This window comes from Dipodomys spectabilis, unplaced genomic scaffold, assembly GCF_019054845.1.
Source record: "Dipodomys spectabilis isolate Male_0828 unplaced genomic scaffold, ASM1905484v1 ptg000264l, whole genome shotgun sequence".
NCBI lineage: Eukaryota > Metazoa > Chordata > Mammalia > Rodentia > Heteromyidae > Dipodomys > Dipodomys spectabilis.
In genome coordinates, this window is record NW_024870941.1 from 1,213,773 (window position 1) to 1,232,696 (window position 18,924).

General features: G+C 54.1%; 1 protein-coding gene across 3 annotated transcripts in view; it reads right to left on the reverse strand.

Annotated features, from left to right (window-relative positions):
* Cyrib (CYFIP related Rac1 interactor B) overlaps window positions 1-18,679 on the reverse strand; it is a 114,281-nt gene extending 95,602 nt beyond the window's left edge. Inside the window, exon 1 of one of the 3 annotated variants that reach the window (XM_042699923.1) lies at window positions 18,591-18,679. The gene's annotated coding sequence lies outside the window, so the exon portion shown is untranslated. The remainder of the gene's footprint in view (window positions 1-18,590) is intronic. The other 2 variants (XM_042699922.1, XM_042699921.1) reach the window with 2 other exon arrangements.
* Window positions 18,680-18,924: the final 245 nt, after the last annotated feature.

Here is an 18,924-nt window from a genome sequence, read left to right on the forward strand (position 1 = left end):
CTCTCTTTCACACACACACACACACACACACACACACACACACACACACACACACACAGGAATCCATCTAAATCACTAAGAATAAGAATGCATTTCTAACATAAGGAATTCCAATGTACTCCTGAACACATGCATTGTAAAAACCCTATCATCGTCTAGTATACAGAAAATATATACATAGATGATGGAATATATATATACTAATATATAGAAATAGAATTTCAGGCCTGCAATGCATGTGCGTCCTCCGTATACCAGCCCCACACACTCTGCGTTTGTTGTTGATGGTTTTTGAGATAGAATATCTGACTCTAGGATCCATCCCAAGTTTGTAAACATTGTCTGCTGCCTTTATTTCCCCAGGTGACCAGGGTTGATGTGACATGTTTTGCTACCCTGAGTGGTAGAAACAAAACCCACTAGGGCTGCTGTTAGTCACAGGCTGCCTTGTGGGAGACTGTAAGCTTTCGATCAGACCATGCACGGAGCCTCCGCTGGAGCTCAGGACTGAGCCTGGTGCCCCGGGAGGAGACGATGCCAACTCCCTGCCCCATTCTCAACCAAAGATAAGGCATAGCCCCAGCGCCTCCTGGAACTCCACATCTCTTCTAGAATCAAATGCTGATGCGTGATAAAAATAAATACACGGTGCTGTATTTCCCCCAAGCACTCTTCGGTTACATGACTGCGCTCGTGCTCTCCTCCCTAGCTTCAGCTACTGCTTTCATACTTTTCAATGTTTCTAGCTGGCGCTGGTGGCTCACGGCTGTCAGCTTAGCTATTCAGGAGGGTGAGATCTGAGGATCGTGGTTCCAAGCCAGCCCTGGCAGACAAATCAGACTCCTGCCTCCAAAAATCTGGAAGCAGTGGTATAGCTCACATGGTAGAGCAACAGCCTTGCGAGAGGCTGAGGTCCTGTGTTCAAGCCCCAGTCCCAGGGCCAAAAAAGTAAAGTGGGATAAAGCAGGGACAAGCAAGAGAACCGAGGCTTCTAAGCAGGTAACTGGTTGGTTGTCAGGCACTTTGGCGGAGCACGGAGTTGCTGTCCTTAGAGAGGCAGAGGATATTCTTTCTGGGGATCTGATCACACTCTGACTGTGTGGGTGAGGAACACGGCAGGTCAGGGGGGACCGCTGAGCTGGCATTCACCTGCCACCTTGCCTGGCTTCGCTCCAGGGCGTATGATACTCGGGACTTGTGGGCTCGGTTAAGGATGTGCCCTGCCATTGATTGCTCACTCACAGGGCTCCTCACGCTGTATCTGAAGAACCGCAGGGCCAGCGTGGAGTAACTGCAGTCTGCGTTCCTCTTTGGGCCCCCGGTACTGAGGAGAGCACACAGTGGCCTCCAGGAGGAGGCTGTGCGTGGTGACAACTTGTCCTCATTTTCCAGCGTTGCTTCAGTGGGGAAACCGGCCCACAATGCCCTACTCTGTCTGTGGGCGTGGCTGCTCAAGGTCAAGGGCTTGCTGTCCAAGAGAACTTCCTGTGCTGACCCAGATCTGCACCGTCCAGCCCCAGCCATGCATGGCAGGCCCCCCCCCCATGACGCCAGCTCTGCCTAGCACTTCAGAGCACCCACATTCTCAATTCTATTTCTTTCCTTTTTTTTGTTTTTGTTGTTTCAGGTGTTCGCAGTCCTGGGGTTTGAACTCAGGGCCTCGTGACTGACCACTGTGCCATGCCTCCGGCCCTCTTTTGTACTGGTTATTTTTGAGAGGAAGCCTCACTTCCTGTCTCCATCACACCTATTTTGGGTGCTGGGTGACAGGCACACACCACTCTTGCCAGCGTCTTCTGTTCAGATGCCGTCACGAGCACCATTCTGCCGGGGCCGGCCAGGGGCCGCCCTCCCCCCCAAACTCAGGCCTCTCCTGTGGCTAGGATGACAGCTGTAACTAGTGCTGAGAGAAGGTCTCACTTTCCTGCCTGGGTTGGCCTCATACTGCAATCCTCTGGATCTCAGCCTTCCAAATGAGTAAGATTACGTTTATTTTAATCAACGTAAACAGCCCTGAGTAGCCATTGGCTGCATTGTGGAACTGCTGGACTTCCAGGAGTGTTTGGAATGACAGTTTTAAGTGATCACTCTTCAAAGACGGGGAGGAGCTCAGGGGTCAGGGGTCAGTGGTAGGGGTCAGGCAGACCGTGGTCCAGATTCTGACTCGATCTCTCACGAGCAAGACCCAGGGCTCCTCAGGGAAGTGTACGTCTTCATCTGTAGCCCTTCAGGCTTATGATCTCTGTTCAGAAAGTGGCTAGCCTACAGGTAGAACTTCCAGAAATAAGAATTCTGTACACACAGCCAAACTAAAATTACATAAAAACATTAGAAAAATCTGCTGCTGGACTCAAAAGTGACGACGTAAGCATCCCTGGACTAGCACAATCTCGGCCTATTTTAAATTCCACCCCCCTCCCCCACCCCTCCCCCTTCCCCCCCACCCCTCCCACCTCTCACCCAGGCTCACACACCACCTTGGTTTTTGCCATTGGAAGTCCCCAGGTCTGCTGCTGGCTGTCACCCAGACCCAGGTCACTACCATCTGGAGAAATAAAACACACACATGTCCAGTAGGGCATGGGAGCTCATGCTTCTAATCCCAGATACAGAAGAGCGAGGCAGAGAGAACTGCCACTTCTAGGTCAGTTCAAGCAAAGTCATCAAGGCTTTGCAAAAACAAGCCAAGTACCAGTGGCTCACGCCTGTCATTCTAGCTACTCAGGAGGTTGAGATCTGAGGATCTCGGTTCAAAGCCAGCCTGGGCAGAAAAGTAATAGTCCTTGAGACTCTTATCTCCAATTAGCCACCTGAAAATCAGAAGTGGCGCTGTGGCTTGAGTGGTAGAGCGATCACCTTGAGCTGGGACAGCATCCAGGCCCAGGGTTCAAGCCCCACTACTGAGACACACACACACACACACACACACACACACACACACACACACACACACACACACACACACACACACACACACACACGGGCTGGGGTTGTCTCCAGTGGCAGAGTACTCATACTCAAGGACCTTGGATCAATCTCTAGTACCAAAGGGAAAGAAAACCTGCATCTGTCCCAAATCATCAAAATGCATACGTTAATTCTGTGCAATTTTTGTTATGTACGCCTTCGTAAAGCCACACTGACTTAGTTACAAAGGAAATGCATTTAAGAGGGCGCCTCATAGGGACAGTGGGGGAGTTTCTGGTCCAGGCCCCACAAAGTCCCGGGAGGACCCAGGTAGGAATGGGGCAGGGAGGGGCAGAGGGCCCCAGGCTCAGCCTGGCCAGGGGGAGGCCTGCTCTCCACCCAGGCCCTGCAGGAACTGAGGGAGAGAGACACTGTCTGCAGAGGACACAGCCCACACCGGCCTGTGCTGAGATGGGCTGAGGAACCAATGACGAGGCAGGTGTGTGCCCCAGAACCGCCCCCTGGGTCCTGAGGCCCCTCCCTTTGGCAGGAATGGGTGGCAGGTCCCACTGCTGCCATCACTCAGGGAGCTTTTGACAAAGCACCGTGCCCCAGAACTGGGAATCGGGGCTTGCAGACAGCTCCAGGGTGACGGGACAGTGCCGGTGACGGTGGCAGATGGATAGAGATGGACTTCCGGCAGAGAAGCGCCATTTAGGGCAGTGGCAAGGAGCCCATGGTTTCAGGTCCTCCCAGAGTGGGGCACAAGCTGTCTTCCCACCTCCCACCTTCCGGTGCCCACTGGCCGGGCCGTCGGACAGGGGTAACAGGAGCCCCTCTCTTCCATGACCGCAGTCAGTGCTAGGACTGTGGCTGCCCCACACCTGTCACGGAGCCAGAAGCCAGCCGGAAAGATGGTGTGACTCGGGATGGGATGCTGAGGCTGGGTGGGGCTGGACCCCAGGCCCTGGGTCCACTCTCTCCCCCCACGCTGCCCACTGGTGTCCCGCTGGCCCCTACCCCTTTGTCTTCTCCTTCTTGAAGCCAAGAGGCAGGCTCCCTCAGGCAGGATAAAAATGCCATTGCATATTCCAAGTCTCTCATTTATTAGGACAAGCCTGTCTCCCTCTAACTAGTACTGTCAAGGGGAGAAGGCAGCAGGCTTGGGTCTGTTTGCCTGCATGCTTTTAGAGAGGCAGTACTAGGTTGGAACTCAGGACTTTGTGCTTGCTAGGCTGGTGCTCTACTACTTGAGTCACACCTCCAGCCCTCTCTGCTCTACTTTTTATTTTTGGTCAGTTGTGGGGCCTGAACTCTGGGCCTGGGAGCTGCTGTCCCTCAGCTCTTCAGCTCAAGGCTAGTGCTCTACCACTTGAGCCTCAGCACCACTTCGGCTTTTCTTTTTTTCTTTTTTTGCTTATGTGGTGCTGAGGAATCGAACCCAGGGCCTCATGCATGCAAGGCAAGCACTCTACCACTGAGCCACCTTCCCAGCCCTGCTCTAGTTTCTTTGGAGAAAGTCTTGCTTATTGCCTGGTCTGGTCTGGAACGGACTACAGTCTTTCTCTTTTTACTTGTACTACAACAGGTGGAATGAAACCCATATACTATCATGTCTACTTCTTTCTGTTAAGATGGGATTTCGCATTTTAATTTTAATTTGGGGGGGGGGGAGGAGGGCACAGGCTGCCTGGAACCACAATCCTCTCTCTCCCGGTCCCCTGAACACAGGTATGAGCTCCGTGCCTAGGCTAAGACAAGGTTCCCACCCGCTCTGGACAGTTAAGGTAAATGGGGATAGTAACACCACTGAACGTTTCATAGGATTAAGTGAGATCATTCGAAGGACGAGGATTAGCACCTAGGCCAGAGCAGCAAGTCACCAACAGGTGGCAGGTGCAATGGGGGAGGAGGAGGTCCCCTCATCCTCAAGGGACACACTCCCTGACACCAGGGTATGCCTGAAACCTCCCACAGGACAGAAACCTACGCGCACCCTGACTTTTCCCAGACATCCCTGTCCACCTATGGCCAAGCTTCATTCATAAGTGAGGCACAGAAAGCGGTTAGCCAGAATGAGTAATAACGGAAGCCTTAGAACAACGTGCTGTAAAGAGAATTGTGAGTAAGATCTCCCCCTCCCCTGGAGTTATGCAAATAGGACCCGCCCCCAGGCCCTCACTCTCCCCTGCTCTCCCCACACTCACTCCCTCAGAGGGGGCGTGGGCACGCCGGACACGGACGGCACTGGACACGGGACGGCGTGGGACATGGGCTACGTTTCACCCACTCCCCAGAGCACGATGCGATGTCCAATCGATGAACGATTTCTGAAATCCCCCACGAGGATTTTCAAGCCAGGACCGGCACGAGGCCGACGGTCCCCTCGCTGTGGTTTTGCTATGTGAGACGGCTATCGGCTATCCGGGGCGGGAGGGCGTCCATCGCCTTCTCCACGCCGCGGCTTCTGGCCAGGCCAGCGAGGTGCTCACCCCTGCCTCCCTCGGCTCTTCTCGTCCCTGACTCCCGGGGCCAGTGGAGCCCGTCTACCTCGCCTGACCTCTCGTCTCTGGTCCTCCCTGGTGGCTGTGATGGCCATATGGTCAGAGGCACCCCATGTCCCCTTGCCGATCAGAAATATAAACCACAGGTAATCTCCACTCCCCACCCCTACTCTTATTTGAAATCAAATATTTACACTCTCCCAGGCTCATAAATGAGTGAACGAATCAGCGAGTACATGAATGAGTGAATGAATACACCACAGATGTCTGAAACAAGTGAGCTGCTCCAGACGTGACTTCTGCTGCCTCAAGCACATGGTCTGGGTGCTGGACACAGTCTTCATCTGGGCCACTGGATTATCCACTGGGGGAAGGGGGTGCTGTCCTCTGTCCTCTGTCCTCTGAGCATCTGCAGCTTAAGTGACACAGACGGAGCCTCCTTTTCTTTGGCCCTTCCTGGCTTCCTCATTCAAGTCTAGCTTCCTAATTTGTGTTTACTCAGGGTCCTTAAACACAGCTCGCCCAAAACAAAGTGTTGAAGAGAAAGCAGATGACGTGTGGGTAAGGAGCAGCTAATAAAACCCGGGCAGATGCTCTGAGCTCTCAGTCAGGGCTGCAATGAAACATTACTAGCCCGAGGAGGCTTCGCCGGCCAGGGCAGCAAAAATGCACAGGGCTGGAGTTGCCAGTGTGGATCGGATCATAAACCCTAACTTCCAGCACGGTGGATTGCTTGGCCTCAGGAGATGCTTGCAAAGATCCTCTGTTCAGGGCCAGAGAATCCCAGGGCAGCGAATGTGGCTTCCCTTCTTCCTCCATCCAAGTAGTCACCCAGCCCTAGCCAGACAGTGTTTAAATACCACCAGGTAGCGTGTGCAGGTTCCACCAGGAACAGCTTCCCAAGGACCTGTGCAAGGATTCCAAGAGGTATGAGAGGCTAGGACTGGTAAGCACTCCTGTAATCCTGGCTACATGGGAGGCAGACAAAAAGAGCTATGTGTTCGAGGCTAGCCTGAGCTACACAAAGGAGACCCAATCTCAAACACGTGTGAGTCCGGACTGCACTGAATGTCCAAGAACAGAGGAAGCCAAAGGATTCCCCAAGGAAGGAAGTGGGTGGCTTCCCAGAGATCAAAGGGGCTTGGGAGGGGACTCCCAGGGCGGGCCTTAATGAAAAACCAATGAACACATCCCCACAATAAAGACGACAATACAATGGATGCCTTTGATTGGGTCGTGGTGAACTCCCCGCCTCGCCCCCAGGGTTCGCATCTGGCTCCCCAGGGTGTTTCCCCCGGCTTTCCAATGTTTTCAAAGCAAACCATCTTGACAGTACACCATCCCCCTCCCCCCCCACTCCACCCTCCCCACCGCCCCCCTCTGGCCAGGACAGCCCCAGGGCAGGGAGCAGTGGCCCAGATGGTCTCCCATCACACCCTGGCAACCCCAAATCCTCACTGCCTCCCTCTGCGTTCTCAGCAGCTGTTTCCCGGCTCTCTCACCAGTCTGTTCACTAAAGACTCTAGACCTGGCCATTCTCCTTCGCCTGGATCCCATCTCTCCTGATGCCGCGACCTAAAACAACTCAGGAGTGCTCTCTGCCCACTCCCGGATACTGGCAGTTCCTGAATCCCTGGAAGCCAGCCAGGCTTCTGAGCCATCCGGGGTCAGAGGTCCCGTGGAAAGCAGGCAGGGGAAGGGATATTCCGAAGCTGGGATGGTCCCCCCCTTGATATACTGGTGGTTCGTGTCCTACCTGCCTGTTCCCGCGTGCTGTTCCCTCTGACTGCAGTGCTGCCCCAGCACTGGCCACCAGAACTCAGCTCACACTGCTGCTTCCCAGCCCCCAGGCACGGCTCAGTGAGCTGGCCTGCAGACTGCCATTGCAGAAGACAGTTACCAGCTTCCGCACGGAGCCCCTCCCCGGTTAACGTTTCGAAACATCCCCCAGCTCACTATTCTATTCTATTCAAATGTTTTTACTGAGCTGCCACTGGTGGTTCATGCCTGTAATCCCAGCCACTCTGGAGGCTGCGATCTGAGGATCATGATTCAAAGCCAGCCTGTGAAACTTAGTTCCAATTAACCACCACAAAGCTGGAAGTGGAGGTGGTGAGGTCCACACACGGAGGAGGGGCCAGCCCAGTGGACCCCACCGGGCCTCAGTGAGGGCTCTGCTCTTGGTCAGACACAAAGCAAGCTGCGTGCCACAGTTCAAGTCCCCACCCACCCAACAGGTCTTAATGGAGTTTTGTTTGTGTGTGTTACCAGTAGGGGCTTGACGTCAGGGCTTCAAACTCTCCCTTTGGCTTTTCAAGGCTGATGGCTCTACCACTTGAGCCACAGCTTCACTTCTGGCTTTTCTGTCAGTCAACTGAAGTTAAGAGTCTCATGGATGTGTCTTCTCAGGCTGGCTTCAAACACTAAGCCTCAGATCTCACTCTCCTGAGTAGTTAGGATGACAGGCATGAGTCGCAGACTCCCTGCTGAGTGGAGTATTTTAACTGGACTTCAGGGCTGAGAAAATCAGTTCCAACTTTGGTCCTGACCAGCTGTGCAGCCTTGGGCAAATCTCTCAACCTCTGGCACCAATGGTCTCCAAAATCAGTGCATAGACTCACTCTACAAAACAGGTTTGGAGCAAGGCTTTCCTTTCCATGAGCCTGGTCTATAGATCTAACCAGCAAAAGCCTGGTGCTGGGCTGAGGAGGGCTCAGGACAAGGCTAGAACAGAAACACAAGCCCCACCGATGCAAACTGCTCTCATGGACCTCGCTTGCTACCCTCTAACCCCTTGCCAACTTTCTCCCTTTTTAAAAAACATTGAGTTAGTAGTGGGGCTTGAACTCAAGACTTCACACTCTAGCTTGGCTATTTTGCTCTACCACTTGAGCCACATCTCCCAGTTACGGCTTTTTGCTGGTTATTTGGAGATAAGAGTCTCACAAACTTTTTTTTGCTCAGCTGGCTTTGAACCATGATCCTCAAATCTCAGCCTTTTGAGTGGCTAGGATTACTGGCATGAACCACCAGTGCCTGTGTGTGTGTGTGTGTGTGTGTGTGTGTGTGTGTGTGTGTGTGTGTGTGTGGTGTGCCACTTGAGCCACACTGCTCTATTTATGGCTTTGGGGTTGTTAATTGGAGATACGAATCTTACAGACTTTCCTGCGTAGGCTGGCTTTGAACTATGATCTGCAGATCTCAGCCACCAGCACTGGGCTTGCTTTTCTATTATTATTATTATTATTACTATTGTTATGGAGGTTCCTCAAAAGACTCCACATAGAGCGGGTCCCCTATGACCCACCAATCCTACTTCTGGGCATTTACTCGAATGATTACAAACAAGACTATACTAAAGCTACCAGCACAACTATGTCTAGAGCAGTGTTATTTGCCATAGCTAAGATATGGAACCAACCCAGATGCTCCTCAGTAGATGAAGGGATCAAGAAAATGTGGCATTATATACACAATGGAATTCTATGCCTCCATCAGAAAGAATGACACTGCCCCATTTGTTAGGAAATGGAAAGACTTGGAAAAAATTCTATGAAGTGAAATAAGCTAGGTGCAAAGAAACATAGGTCCCATGCTTTCCCTTATTTGCAATAACTAGTATATGTGTGAGACAAGCAGAAACGGTCAGACAAGTTGATGTTAGGGAAATGAACCCAAGATAAGGACTCAAATTGTTTTCCTTGCTTGCTATTGTTTCTAACATATTTACAAGATGATTTCTTTGTTGCTTTGTATGTCCCTCCCCCACGGTATAACCCCTGTTTTCACTGTATTTGATATTGGTATAATTTGGGGAGGGGAAGGGAAAAAAACAAATGGTTTAAATAGGGATACAGGTGGACCCATTGCAACAATGAGATGTACAAGACATTATGTTGAAAAACAACTTTACAACTTTGGTGGGGGTGGAGGGGTGGGGGAGATGGGAGGGCAGGGATGGGAAGGGGAAACAAAGGAGGAGGCAACAATGCTTGATAAGAAATGTACTCATTACCTTGCTCATTACGGTATTTTCACAATTAAAAAAAAAAACTAAAAAAAAAAAAGTCTCTCCCACTTTTCCTGCTGGGGCTGGCTTCTAACTGTGATCCTCACATCTTAGCCTTCTGAGTAGCTAGGATGACAGGCATGAGCCACACCCAGCCTTGTAAAAAAGTGTTTTGTTGGTGTGTGTGTGTGTGTGTGTGTGTGTGTGTGTTTCTACTGTGTAACTCAAGTTGGCCTTGCATTCGTTTTGGTCCTGGGGTTCGAACTCAAAGCTTATCTCTTGCTAAGCAGGAGTCTGCCCCTTGAGCCTGTGGACTGGAGGTCTAGCTATTGGAAAGAAAGCACTAGCGAACATTCCTGATGCCTTAGATTCCCTCGCCAGCACCACAAAATAAACACAAACAGAAATCAGTTCATAAACAGAGGATCGATTACATGAGTAGTGTTCAGGAGCCGTATGCATTTCTATTCATCTCTTTTTCCTCCGGTGCCACTTCTGCCTGAATGCCCTGGGTGCTGTTCCCTGGGGACTCTGGGCACGCATGCTCTGTTGCATGCACACAGAAGCCCACGCAGCCACGGACATGGAAGCCCCCTCAGGAAGGGGAGCAGAGGGAACGTTTCTGCCCTGGATTTCTGCCAGTTTGGCCAACTCTGTGAACTTGAAGATGTCCTTCGGTCTGTCCTGTTTCCTCTCTGGGAAAACAGAGAAGGCGCTGTCAGCCAGAGACGCGCAGAACCCCAGCCTGTGTGAAACCTGAACAGGAAACGAGAATGTGCAGGCCCGGGGGTGCTACGCAGGGCCCGGGGCCCACGGCAGCTGGCCAGGACAGGCTCTCTGGGGAGGCCAGAGAGGGGGGCGTCGGGTGCACCCCGCGCTGGCCCCGGGGCCCTGTGGAGGTGGACTTTCAATTCCTGTAGGAATTCCTGCTCAGCCTCACCTCTCTGGGCCTCCCTCATTGTTGGAAAAGGAGGCTGAGGCCCCAAGCGAGACTTGAACACGTGCTGAGAGAGACACTGGCCTTGGGAGGCGCTTCCTCTTTCTCTGGGGGGGGGGGGTCCCCCGGCCCAAGTCTTACACATTCCATTTCCTCTGTGGGCCGCGGGCGGAGCGCCGCTGGGAGGCTCCAAGGCCTCGCGGGTTCCTGTCGCACGCAGAGCCCCTATCCCACGCCCAGCCAGAGCAGATGGCCCGTGGACAGTGGGTGTGCCCCTAATCAGGGGATGGGGGGGACCAGAGCCCCAGTGCCCCTTCACTGTGCTCATCCCAAAGGGGATTCCTGACCCCACCCCCCTCCGGCCAGCCTAACCCACTGCAGAGGAAAGAGAAGCATAGCATGGAATGTTCTAGCAAATCCATAGACTGAGAACGGGCAGAGGTGCAGCCACACTGTGGCATCAATTTCCTGTCCAGTTCAACCCCCTCCACCCCCAAAACATGAGGCCTGGGGCCCCTTCTCCCCCCAGCCTCCATGCCCCTTCCCCTGTGGTGTGGGCGGCTCTCCCAGCACGAAGGGCAGACCACGCGACCACGCCACCCGCCACAGACCCACCCGGAGAGAAGCATCCTTAGTCTGGGTCAGTGCCATGTGTCTGCAGAGGGGTCTGGACCCCGCACGCTGCCCACCGCAGTGTCCACCTGCCCTGAACACTGGGGCAGGGGTGGAGGTGGGGGGAGGTCCCCAGCAGGCCCCCTGGGAACACCCACCCTCCCACTGGGTCGGCTGAGATGGCCTCTGCTCCTGGAAGGAGACTCCACTGGACGATGTTCAAGGCTCACTGGGTGGAGGGCGGTAGGGCGCAGGCGACTCAGCTCTCAGCCCGCTGGCCAGCATCACAGACTGCCAAGAGGGGGAGGACGCACAGAAAAGATGCAAAGCAGCCAGCGGCCTGGTGGCTCACGCCTGCAATCCTAGCTACTCAGGAGGCTGAGATGGGAGGATCACCATTCAAGGCCAGAGCACGAAGACACATCCCCGCGCAGCTTACCTCCACTTCACCACCAACCACAAAGCTGGAAATGGGAGTGTGGCTCCTGTGGTAGAGCACCAGCCTGGAGTGGCAGAGCCAAGCGAGAGCACAAGGCCCTGAGTTCAAGTCTCAGTGCCGACACACAGTCCTGGGACACCCGCTCCCCTCCTCCATCAGAGGAAGTTGTTATTCTGCGTAGGACGGGCTCGGCCACGCTCACGGGACACCCTGCGATGTTTACGGCTGGCCAGCTTGTTGGGGGGCGGGGGTACACAGGGCCTGGGAACACTGCCTCCCTCCCCACTGCTACTCACGGCTGGTCACGCCGAGGGTCTGAGTATGGGGAAGCCCTTCCCTTCCCTAGTGGGGAGAATGGCAGAGAGGGATGGGGGGGGTCAGTAGAGGTGGGGGACAAGCTCCCTCCTGCTCCCCTGCTCAGGCCCTGGGCTGGGTGGGTGTAGCGTGGCACACAGTATTTATTCCCCACATGGGTCTATCACGGTGGCTGGCACACAGTAGCTACTCACTTAATTATTAGTCAGTAAAGGTGGCACCTCCATCATGAGCTAAGACCTTTGTGAGCTGGGCCAGCATGCTCAGGAATGACTCGAAAGTACCACTTTGCAGAAGAACCGAGAACTTTCCATTTGGCATTTCCTTCACAGGCCCATCTGACCTGCAGGTACTGCGTGTACACCACACCAGAGGTCAGGGCTGCAGAGCTGACATGTGAGGCTGACACTATCCGAATTTCACTTCTGCTGTCTTCAGCCTCCTACCTCAGCTCTGGTTTGGAGCAAAGCTGGGCTGGTTCTGAGACTCACAGTTTCCTGTGTGGACCAGGAAACTCCAGTACTAACCAGCCACTGGATGCCAGACTGAGCCAGGCACGTGCAGAGATTTCTAACCAAGGAGCCACAACTAGCCAGAACCCAGGTACTGCTGGGGGCGGGGGGGGGGGGGTAGGGGGTGAGGATGGAGTGCTATCAACAAGCCATAGAATACTTCACAGTTAGGGGGTCAGGGTTGAACTCAACATCTTGGCTCCAGGGACTATACTTTTCATCTGCCATTGTCCCCTTTCAAAAGTGCCAGTCATATGCACATAGCTATTGAGCTATTGTGATCCTCTGCTAGGACTATCCTAGACATACACTAATTATTACAAATGAGGGAAACTATGGAGCCTGTGTTTCTTTGGATCTGGCTTATTTTACTTAATATGCTTTTTTCCAAGTCTTTCCATTTCCTAACAAATAGGGCAATGTCATTCTTTCTGATGGAGGCATAGAATTCCATTGTATAAATATACCACATTTTCTTGATCCATTCATCTACCAAGGGGCGTCTGGGTTGGTTCCATATCTTAGCTATGGTCAATAATGCTGTGATAAACATGGTTGTGCTGGTAGCTTTAGTAGGGTCTTGTTTGTGATCGTTTGGGTCAATGCCCAAAACTGGGATTGCTGGGTCATAGGGGACTTCTGGTTAGTCTTTTGAGGAACCTCCATACTGCTTTCCAGAGCGGTTGAACAAGTTCACACTCCCGCCAACAGTGCAGTAGCACTCTCTTTGGCCACATCCCCTCCAGCATCGGTTGTTATGAGATTTCTTGATAATGGCCATTCTAACCAGGCGAATAGCTCAATAGCTATGTACATATAAGATGACCATATAAGATGATGCTAAGCAAAATGACCTCCAAGATGTGGAAACAAGAGGTTTTTCTTTGTTGTTTTAATGATTTCTTTTTTCTTTTCTTTGGTGTGTTTTTTTCCTATGGTTTATCCCCTGTTGTCTCCCTTTTTGATTGTGGTATCCTGGGTATTGTATATCTGAATTAGGAAAGGGAAAGAGAATAACAACATGGGAGACAAAGGACAAAGGGTGAACCAACGCACCGCGATACTCACAAATGTGGTCCTTAGAATCACATTCTAAAATGCAGCTTACCATTAGCCAAAAGGAATTTGCCTTAGGAACCTTCTAGAAGCCTGCCACTCACTGGCACAGCGGGACGTGGACCATGTAGCCCCAGTGGACCTGCAGACAGGTGTTAGTTACTGTGTGTCTGAGCCCTCTCAACATCTTGAGGAAACCCAGGTAGAAAAGTTCATCACACCCGTTCTCAAAACTGGGTACCAGGGCTGGGAAGGTGGCTCAGTGGTAGAGCGCTTGCCTTGCATGCCTGAGGCCCTGGGTTTGATTCCTCAGCACCACATAAGCAAAAAGCAAAAAAAAAAGATTCAGGCCAGTGGAATACAGTAGTAGATCCAGAAATAAACCCACAGATTTTCAAAACTGGGTACCCCTCTGCATGTCTGCCATGTTCCAGCTAGGGAAGAGGCTGACATGGGCAGGATCTGGGTTCGAAGGCTGGCCTTGGCAGAAATGGAAGCTGAACATGATGGTACACACCTGTACCCCAGACAACTGTATAGGAAGTCGATAAAGGTAGTGTATCACAGTCCAGGTATGTAAGCCAAAAGAAAATGAAATCCTATTATCAAATACGCCAGAAGGCTGGAAGCATGGCTCAATGGTAAAAATAAAAAAGCCTGCCTAGCAGAACAAGGCCTTGAGTTCAAATCTCAGTACTGCCCCTCTTAACCATGGTCCAGTAAATGCAGCCACTTCCCTCTCCCACCACAAAACGAGGACAGATGCCCACAGGAGACGGCGAAGACCACCAGAGTAGCTGCCACAAACTCCCTGCCCTCCGGCTGCTGGCCCAGGCTCACTCAACACGGAGAAGAAGAGCCTTTCCAAAGCACACTTTCTGTTGGCTTGTCTGTCTGTCTGTCTGTCTGTCTGTCTGTCTGTCTGTCTGTGTTCTGAATAAACCTTGTAAATCTTTCATGGCTTCAGAGTTGTCTTCCATATTTAGTTTTTTAAACAAAATCTCTCTCAGCCACACTACTTTAAGCAAACCTCCTCTTCGACTTCGATTATTTATATATTTACCAACGCGATGTTGGAGGAGCAGATGGCAGCGAGTAAGTCTTGGAAAAGGGGGGGCGGGGAGGGGAAATCCAGGGGAGGGACTGGAAACGGGTGAGTCCCGTCCGCCTCCCTGCTGGCCGTTCAGTGCAGGCCCGGCCAGCAGCTGGGCGATGAGCACCTGAAAATAGCACACTTGGACTGGGAAAAGTGTGGATATTCCAGTTTCCATCTAGGAACAGCCTGCAGGCCAAGGGCCAGCTCCCGAGGGAGCTGCCGGAGGAGGGGCAGGAGGGCGGGGCCGGGGCCAGGGAGAAGTTAGAACCAGTGGCTCTCCCCTGTCATCCTAGCTACTCCAGAGGCTGAGATCTGAGGATCACGGTTCAAAGCCAGCCCAGGCAGGAAAGTCCTTGAGCCTCTCATCTCCAATAAACCATCTGAAACTAGAAGCCGCGCTGTGGCTCAAAGCAGTAGAGAGACAGCACTCAGCACCTGAGTTCAAGCCTCGTTAACAAAAACCAACAAAGAAAAGAAAAGCCCAAGTTGTACACCCAGTGCACTGTGCAACCTCCCAGATGGTCCCATCCACACCTCCACGAGGCCTTGATGACGCCTCGCATGACAGACTGAAGGACAAAGAAGGGTCCTGTCCTGGGTCACTAGGCTGAAAAGCAGCAAAGCCAGTGTGGACCACAGCAGCCTTCGCCCACAGTCATACTCTTATGCCTCCGGAAACAGAGAAGACTGGGGGGGGGGGGGTGGGGGGGCGGATTATTTGGAGTTTTGTGCTGGTACTAGGGCTTGAACTCAGGGCCTGGACACTGTCCCTGAGCTTTTTTGCTCAAGTCTAGCTCTCTACCAATTGAGCCACAGCGCCACTTCCAGCTTTCTGGTGATTGGCTGGAGATAAGAGTGTCACAGACTTTCCTGTCCAGGCTGGCATTGAACCTTGATCCTCAGATCTCAGCCTCCTAAGTAGCTGGGATGACAGGCGCGAGCTACTAAACACCTGGCAAAATAACCGTTTATAACCTCCTGCAGCCCCGGCTACCCTGGACCTGTCACCTTTCCCTCCGTAAGCCAACCACTCCTTTATGACTACCAATGACCGGCTCTCCCCTCAGCTCTGCCTGATCAACAAGAATCTTTGTCCAGTGGAGAGCCTGGGGGAGCTGAGTCCCACCAGTGAGGAAGGAGTAGATGTGAAGGTTTCAGGGTGGAGAAGAAACGAAGTGAGTACCACGGGCACATAAAGGATTGGCTGTATGATAGACAGACAGATGGACACAGGAGAGCAGAAATGTCCCTCTGGGAAGAGGGGACATCATAAACTGACATGCTGAATCCAAACTCCTTTGCACAACTACTTAAAAACAAAAGGCTTAAAGAGCTTCAGCCCTGAGATCTGGGCAAAAAATAAGACGCCATCAAGTCTGTCCACAGGGGTTTCTCAAATGTTCCTGGTCGGGAGGGGTCCTCCCTCTGCCCCAATCCGCTCCTCTAAGGAAGCTGGATTCTAGGTAAAACCACCGCGATTAGAGAGGCTGCTCTCTGCACGGATGCGGGAGCAGCTGCTCCGGCCGTGCTCAGAGGATGCGGGTGGGTGTTGCTGCTGGTTTGAGACAGGCTCTCACTGAATAATCCAGGCTAGCTTCGAAGTTACAATGGAGCCAGGCTGGCCTCGAACCTTCGCTCTCTTGGCTTCAAAGTCTCAAGTGCTGGGACTCCAGAAAACCCAGCAGCATACGTGGTTCAAGAGCACGGACCCTGACCGTGCCTTTTGGCCAGCACAGCACAACCTCAGTTTCTCTGGAGACAGCCACGTCCCAGACCGCCAAAGACACATGAATGGTGGGCTCTTCAATCAAAGACACAGTAACCACACCGAGTGTGATGCCACAGTCCCCTGGCATGGCGTCCCTCGGGAATCCTCCCCGGGCATTAGTCTCCGCATTCTGGCTTGAGAGCTGCCAGGGACTGCACAGACCCAGAGAACCATTTCAAGGTCACACCTAGGCCAGGATGCTAACCTTGAGATGCAGATAGCATGTGCGTCCTAAAGCACAAAGCAAAGACCATGGCTCTTGTACTCGCTGCCAGGCCAGGCTGCTTGTCAGGTACCAGGAGACACAAGGATGTTCAGAAAGCCTCAGGGCCACAAGACCACCACCACAAAGGGTGAACCAATGCAGCAGTGATACTCACTAGTCACTACTGGATGACAAGAATGAATTGTACAGCGTGTGGGAACAGGAGGGAAAAACTGAGACAAAGAGAAGGGATGACATTGTCCAAAAAGAAATGTACTCTTCACCTGACTTATGTAACTGCAATCCCTTTGTCCATCACCTTTACAATAGCAATTGCATTTTTTAAATTAAAAAAACAAAGATCAAACAACAGCTTTACAACCCCACGACGGGACGCTCCTGCGTGTGCCTCTCGCTGGCCCAGGGTCCCAGGCCAGGCTGAGGAAAGTGAGATCATCTGCACCACAGGCAGGAGCCCGGATTGCAGCCAGAGCTGCACCAACATGCTTGTTCTTGCCTCTTAAAATGAACAGTAAGACTCATATGCCCTGTGTGTGTGTGTGTGTGTGTGTGTGTGTGTAAATCCAGCCCAGTGAAGATCTTAAGATTTCTTTAAAAATTTCCTAAAGTGCAGAAACACAAACTAGTCCTTTATCAGCAAGCCATTTCCAAGTTTGTTTCTGACCTCCTTACACACACACACACACACCCCTCCCTTCCCCCAGCAAAGGCCCTAGGACAGGCAAATGACAGCATGCCTGTTCTGGAAGAAAGCTCAAGCCAGCTGACCACTTCTGCATGCCAGGGGAGACCAGGGGAGAAAACCCACCTCTGCCCAGCCTCCCACAGTTCCCAGAAGCCCCAGGCCTGGGAAACGGCCCCAGCTGGCAGCCCTGGCAGCGCCTAGGCCGGTCATCCGGCAATGGCAATCAAAATGACACTTTCTGTTTATTCCCACTGAATGTGATCCTCAAGAATGTTAAGAGTGTCAGCACAGGGCTGAAGCTCCTGTATTTCCCTGACAACCTTCCACCAGGCCAGCGAGCCCCTGGTGGCACCTAGGGCACTGCGGGAGGGAGGGGATTATGGGCTGGAATGGGGAACCACAGCGGGTGGATCACTTCTCCAAAGTCACCAGCCACCATTCCTTTGACAGCTCCAGGGACTGCCTGTCTCCCCCCCTCTCCCCCCCCCCCACCCCCGCCGGGCTCCCAGCAGACACCAAAGCGGACCACAGAGAAACCTCCCATCACAGCCAGAGCCTCCACGCTGTTTTCTCCTGAGACTCAGGGAGGGTGGGTCACCAGCCCAAGGTGGCAGAGCTATTCAGAGTCCGGCCAGAAAGGAAACCTAGATTCCAAGCCCATGGGAGGAGGGTAGCCCGTAGCGCCTGCTCCCCATTCAATCCCCGCACCCCTCTATTCCTGGCAGCTGGGTGGGGAGCAAAGACACCCCCCCCCCATGGGGGCTCTTCTCGCAGGGGAAGTGCAGGTTCCTCTTCCCCGACGCCTCTTTCCCTTCCAGACCACACAGACCGGTTCATGCCCAACTTCACTCGAAACAAAAATGAAAAGATAAAGGGCAAAGAGGAAGCACGCCTTCACACAGGCCGTGGCCACCCCAGGAGGAAGTCGGGGGGCGGGGGGGGGGCAGCCCTGGAGACTGCGCACCCGCTAGTTCCTCAATTCTCCACCGCAGCTCTCCCCACCCCGGTGAGGCGGAAATGGCACTGCACCCAGGGGTCAGGCCCTCACCTGGGGGTCCGGTGTAGGGGTGCACCCTGCTTGGGGCGGTGGGTAGGGGGCTGGGGGTGCGGCCTGCCTAGGGAGTGCAGTGGGGGGATCCTGTGTGGCTGGTGGAATGAGGGTGCATCCTTCCTGGGGGGTACTGTGGGGGATGGGGATGCGAGGGGGTGCGCCCTGCCAACGGGGGTGCGGTGGGGGATGGGGGGCGCTGGGGGGCGCCCTGCCAGGGGGTGGGGGTGCGCCGTGGCGCGCGCTCCCCTCCCCGCAGACTCCGGCGGCGACCCCGCCGCGCGCGTGCCCCCCCCCGCCGGCCTGGCGCCCCCGCGGGCCCTCCCCACCCTACCCCCCAGTCCCTCCCCGCAGCGGCGCCCGACCCCGATCGCACCCCGCACCCCACTCCGTGCCGAGGCCTCCCCCCCACCCCGACCCCTGCGCGCGGGGGTCGGGGGGCTTCGGGGCGGCGGCGCCGGGAGCCCCGCACGTACCTGGCGGCCCGGGGCGGGCGAGGGGTCGCGGGCCGGAGCGCAGCAGCCTCGGAGCGTCCGCTGCCGCCGCCGCCGCCGCCGTTTCCGGGTTGGCGGGGCTCACGTCACCGCCGCAGGTTCGCGGGCGGCCTCGGCGCGGCGGCAGCGCGAGCGGCGGCCCGGAGCGGCGAGAAATAACTATAAAAGGAAGCGGCGCCGCGCGGAGGAAGAGGAAGCCGTGCCCGCGAGCTCAGGCGCCCGCACAAAGGAGCACGCCCGCCCCGCCCGCACCCCGAAACCCGCCGCGGACGCCCGGCCTCCACCCCGGCCCGCGCGGCGGGGCCCGCGGCGTGAC